General features: G+C 42.5%; 1 pseudogene; it reads right to left on the bottom strand.

Annotated features, from left to right (window-relative positions):
* Positions 1 to 1,719: 1,719 nt before the first annotated feature.
* Positions 1,720 to 3,759, bottom strand: LOC111964770 (sulfate transporter-like; annotated as a pseudogene).
* Between the last annotated feature and the right edge of the window lie 2,540 nt (positions 3,760 to 6,299).

Here is a 6,299-nt window from a genome sequence, read left to right as displayed (position 1 = left end):
AAACAAGTTCTACAACAGTAACATTCCCACTGTTTGCACAAGAACTGAACATGGAGGAATAAATGAGGTGTKAAATCGACCAAAACCATCTCAGAACATTGCTATTGCCCTATTGCATGACAATGGATTATATCTTYGATGAGATTGTAACAGAAAATTCATTTTTGGTCCACAGTCTGACAATATTTGCTCAAAATGTTACACTGTGTAGCTGYACTGTAAACATTCAACTTTCAAATCAAAGAATCTGTAGTCTTGCAAAAAGTGTCTAGAAAAAGGCACCGCATCTTGGATACATTTACACACGTTCCTGTATGGCACAATAACAATATTGGTTGTGTTTTATGTTGTTTGAGATAKATACTGTATATGTACACTGAATAAGACAAAACATTAGGAACAGCTCCCTAATATTGAGTTGTACTTCTATTTTCCCCTCAGAATACTCTWCAAGGTGTCGAAAGCATTCGACAGGGATACTGGCCCATGTTGACTCCAATGCTTCTCACAGTTGTGTCAAGTTGGCTGGATGCCCTTTGGGTGGTGGACCATTCTTGATACACACAGAAACTGTTGAGTGAAAAACCCARCAGCGTCGCAGTTCTAGACACATACCATGTTCAAAGGCACTCAAACCTTTTGTCTTGCCCATTCACCCTCTGAATGGCACACATACACATTCCATAGCTGTGTTCGAATACCCATACTAACATACTGTATACTACATACTTAATGAGTGTATATACTACATACTATTACTTCATTTTAGTATACTGTAAACCAACAGTATCGTTCCAGTTGAGCATACTAGAGATTCGCCTGTCTACATGAAGTYGATGCTGTTGCTATGCAACGTCTTGCTAGCATAACAAATGACTAGCTAGACATTTTACGATTTCGGTGCGTTCGTAAATTCAATCTGGAGTGCCAGAGTGCGCTCTGGGCGTTCATAAATCCAGAGCGTTGTCAGATTGTTCTTTCTCAAATTCAGAGCGCACCCTGGACGCTAATAAATTGTCAGCCAACAATAACGTAACTTATTTGAAAAGTCTTTACTTTATTACATTGATCAACATTTTCTTAACATTTGGCATAATTAGTTATTAGTCATTTTCTCAAATCTGAAAACGCTGTGAAGCCACACCCATTTTCTGAAGAATTGCATTATGGGCCCTAAATGCACAGAAATAGTGTACATTGCATGTATACTACGTATTTTGGCGAATTTRGTACAACATTCGAGAACTTTTGGCATACTAACTATATCCATACTATGACCAATAAGCATACTATATACTCAATTCACATCACAAATAGTATGGTTAGTGCGGTTAGTATGAGTATTCGAACACAGCTCATGTATCAATTGTCTCAAGGCTTAAAAATCCTTCTTTAACACTGATTGAAGGTAACATCAATAAGGGATCATAGCTTCACCTGGACAGTCTATGTCATGTAAAGAGCGGGTGTTCCTAATGTTTTGTACACTCAGTGTATATGTTGTGTATTAAGTAGGGTTGCAAAATCCCGGGAACTTTAAATAAATTCCCTGGTTTCCCCAGAAATCCTGGTTGGAGGAGTCAGGATTTCCTGCCTGTTCCCTTCTKATTCCGGGAATCCTCAAACTGRGATTTCAGGAAAACCAGGGACTTCCCAGAATTGTGCAACCCTACATTAGTATTAAGATTTATTTCTGTAGATATACAATCTTTAAAGCTGTTAACAGGACGTGTCACATTCTCCATTTTGAGATGAGAGGCTCTGTGAGTAGTGGACGGCATTGCTAATGGTGAAAAACAAAACATGTTTTCCTTCTCTTCCTTAGGGTAGTAGCCACCTCTGTCCAGTGACTCCAGTACTGAGGTATTACACTGGGCCAGGAACACCTGGTTCCCCAACTCCTTATAATCCTTACAGACCTCCTTCAAYGCATTCACCCCTGCTGTGTCCAGAAACAGCACGGGGCTGCAGTCTATAACCACAGAGTGAAAGTTGACTTGATTTGGTAGGAAGATTTTGGTGGCGTTGGTCAACTCTGTCTCTTTATTAATSTTAGTCCTGCCCTCCTCTCCTGCTRTCATGGCTACTTCTTCCTGTTTCGTCCTCTGTTTCTCCAGCTTCCTCTGCTTGACCTTCTCCTTGATGGGGTTCAGGCCCAGGCGGCRGTACAGGGCCGTCTTGAACAGGCTCTGGTTGGCGTAGTAGATGGGCGCCTCATAGCGGARGATGGCCACCCCAGGCTGGGTCTGCAGGCCCTTGTAGGATGCCAGGTCCACGTAAAGCTCCCGTTGGCCGGCCMRGCCCAGCTCTAAGGCCTGGGCTCTCTAAGTGCGCCCCAACACACAGAAGGCTGAGACCATCACCCCAACCAGCAGGCCTAGCTCTGTGTGTATCAACGCTGMGGTTGCCATGGTCACCAGCCAGCTGGCGGCATCCACACGGTTCACACGCCACATCCGCGGGATGTCTGTAAACTTGCGCAGCTCTCCCCGGAGATTCACCACAATGATCACTGCCAGCACACACCTAACAAACAACAACATGAAAACAATAGCCTCAAAGCTCATCACTAAGCTAAGGAACTTGGGACTAAACACCTCCCTCTGCAACTGGATCCTGGACTTCCTGACGGGCCGCCCCCAGGTGGTGAGGGTAGGTAGCAACACATCTGCCATGCTGATCCTCAACACTGGAGCTCCCCAGGAGTGCGTGCTCAGTCCCCTCCTGTACTCCCTGTTCACCCACGAAGCGGTCGTTGATCTGCTTGGTGGGGACCAACACTGTCAAGCACACCAGGCTGGTGACCAGGTCACACAGGTTAGTCTGGCCCGAGGGAGCCCCAGCCCTGGGCGCAAGGAAGCTTCAGTCCCAGGAGGTACTTGACCTGGGAGGTAAGGATGGTGAGAGGCCCCCGTGGCAAAACCACTCAGGAGGGAGTCTGACAGGTAAACAGATACAAAGCCCAACTGCAGAAAGCCCATCAATACCTACAACCACAGATTAAAAAACAGATTCAAAAACAGAGAAGGAGTAAAGGCATTAGAAACATTTACATACAATAAAATTCATACATTTTATGACCAATGTCAATCAACCTGTTAAAACATGAATGCGTTCTGTTCGTCAGTGCTTTTTATCATGTGAGACATGAGGCATATACTGTATTTACCTGGTAGATCCCTGCAGTAAAGGTGACTGTGGCCCTCACCATGATGGCAAAGCAGCTCCTATCACAGACCGGCCCTGTGGTAGCGTTCCCCAGGCCCAGTGTAGTGTTGTTACCGCTACTCTCTGTGAGGTACCCTGCCAGGGCCAGCTCCCTGTCCACCACCTGGCCCACCAGCAGGCACAGCACCCTGAAGATGCCAACAGAGATGTGGCGTGAGRTGCCAAGCAGGGTATAGATGATGCTGGAGTAGAAGGAGGTGTAGAGGCCGTAGATAGGGCCCTGGCCCGCCAGCAGAGAGTAGGCGATGGACTGGGGCACCAGCAGGATGCCCACTATCAACCCTGACATGACGTCAACCAGGATCCAGTCTCTGATTTGGTAGCGTGGTAGCCAATTAGGATGGGGATGAACCCCAGAACCTGGGCCTTGGCTCGATCTGAGCTGCATGTGCACTGCTTTTTTAGTTGGTGTGAAACAGCTGCCTTCCAGTTTTCCTGCTTCTTCTCCCKTCTCTCCAGCACTAAAGGGACGTGTGGTCCACTCTTCGCTCCCTCATCTGCTGAGGCACAGCAGTCTTCTTCAGCCATCATACCAGGCCCACCTTGTCCCCTTTTGATAGAACAAGTCAGTTAAAGTCAAGACCCAGCTAGCACATTTGGTTCCTTAGAAGTTGTGGGAACACGTTTTTGGTTTCCTATTGGTTCTGTGAACGAAGCCATACATTTCCTGACCTGTAAAACAAAAYGTTTTTAAAACGTTCTGAGAACGGAAGTGAACAATTCACCTTCATTTTTTTTGGTTTGAGGGAGATACTGAGAACGTTTTACTATGGTTCCCTGAAAGTTTTCCTGGGAGGTTTTATTAGCRTTAATGAGAACATAAATTATAGGTTTCTTGGAGGTTTTCACTGAACGTTTCAATAAGACTGCTACCTYGTTTTATCTCTTTTGAACTCCAAAACACAGATAGGACATTTGCTTAGGAATTAATCATGCAAACACATTTATTTCCTTATTGTGGCATGGCGTCAGTGAGTTGAACCTATGATCTTTTGAACCTAGAATCTTTTCATATTTTCGTAAAAACTACTCCACAGATATGGCTCTTTTGCAACTTGGGGATAAGATATTTACAGCCCTTAACAATAATGAATATGCTCTTGGCATCTTTTTAGATTTATCCAAAGTGTTTGACATGGTTGATCATGAAATATTACTTTCTAAATTGCATTATTACGGTTTTCATGATTTTACATGTAATTGGTTATGTTTATGATAGAGAACAATGTGCTTATGCAAATGGCTGTGCATCTACCAGGGCCAAGCTATCCTGTGGTGTGTCACAGGGTTGGATAATCTGACCTTTGTTATTCCTAATCTATATCAATGACCTTGCCGCTGTGTCTTCTACCATACTTCACATGCTCTTTGCTGATAATACCAATTTGATTTTANCCGCTGTGTCTTCTACCATACTTCACATGCTCTTTGCTGATAATACCAATTTGATTTTATCACACAATAATTTTGATTCACTAATTTCTGAAGTGTTCCAGATCATTTGTTTATCTTTAAAATGTTTTTTTTTAAATCCAACTTTATTGTATTCACTACTAAGAATAAGAAATATTTTAAATATATATATATATTTATTTAATATATAATATATAATATATATATATCAATTGGTGGGAATGAAATGGAACAAGTCACATCCACTAGATTCCTCTGAGTTCTAATTGATAAAAACGTATTCTGGAAAAATAATGTAAAAATTTTCTGTAGCAAATAATACATCTTTTTATTAGGGTTGCACATTTTGGGGAATATTCAGAGGTGGAAACTTTCCGTGGGAATATATGCAAATTAATATTAACACCATTTAAATGTAGATGTTTTTTTTCATCGAACAACAAAAGGGAATATTGAATGATTCCCAGTGATCTATCGCACCTCCCAAAAACGTTTTCAACATACAATTGAAGTCGGAAGATAACATACACTTAGGTTGGAGTCATTAAAACTTGTTTTTCAACCACTCCACAAATTTCTTGTAAACAAACTATAGTTTTGGCAAGACGGTTAGGACATCTACTTTCTGCATGACACAAGTCATTTTTCCAACAATTGTTTACAGACAGATTATTTCATTTAAAATTCACTGTATCACAATTCCAGTGGGTCAGTTAACATACACTAAGTTGACTATGCCTTTAAACAGTTTGGAACGTTCCAGAAAATGATTTAGGCTTTAGAAGCTTCTGATAGGCTAATTCATAATTTGAGTCAATTGGAGGTGTATCTGTGGATGTATTTCTACCTCAAGGCCTACCTTCAAACTCCGTGCCTCTTTGCTCATGGGAAAATCAAAAGAAATCAGCCAAGACCTCAGAAAAGTCTGGTTCATCCTTGGGAGTAATTTCCAAACGCCTGAAGGTACCACGTTCATCTGTACAAACAATAGTACGCAAGTATAAACACCATGGGACCATGCAGCCGTCATACCGCTCAGGAAGGAGACGCGTTCTGTCTCCTAGAGTTGAAAGTACTTTGGTGCGAAAAGTACAAATCAATCCCAGAACAACAGCAAAGGACCTTGTGAAGATGCTGGAGGAAACCGGTACAAAAGTATCTATATCCTCAGTAAAATGAGTCCTATATCGGCATAACCTGAAAGGCCGCTCAGCAAGGAAGAAGCCACTGCTCTAAAACCGCCATAAAAAAGCCAGACTACGGTTTGCAACTGCACATGGGGACAAAGATCGTACTTTTTGGAGAAATGTCCTCTGGTCTGATACTTTTGTACCCAAAACATGCCAAATGATCTCAAGCTTATGGACAATGTTAAATAGCGAAGCACCCGAGTGAGTTGGGTGTGCAATTACGCAGGTACTTTCCAGAAACTGATTACACAAACAACTGGATTCCTTATCCCTTTCATGCCCTGTTTCCAGTCCACTTACTGATATCTGAACAAGAGAGACTCATCAAAATTGCAACAAGCGGTTCTGTGACAATTGAATTTAATCAGAAGCCACTGCCAGATTTCTGGATTGGGCTACGCTCAGAGTATCCTGCCTTAGTAAATCACACTGTTAAGACACTGATGCCCTTTGCAACCAGTACCTATG

The sequence above is a fragment of the Salvelinus sp. IW2-2015 genome, linkage group LG6.1, assembly GCF_002910315.2.
Source record: "Salvelinus sp. IW2-2015 linkage group LG6.1, ASM291031v2, whole genome shotgun sequence".
Taxonomy (NCBI): domain Eukaryota; kingdom Metazoa; phylum Chordata; class Actinopteri; order Salmoniformes; family Salmonidae; genus Salvelinus; species Salvelinus sp. IW2-2015.
Note: the sequence above shows the minus strand (reverse complement) of the source record. Positions and strands in the feature narration are given on the sequence as shown.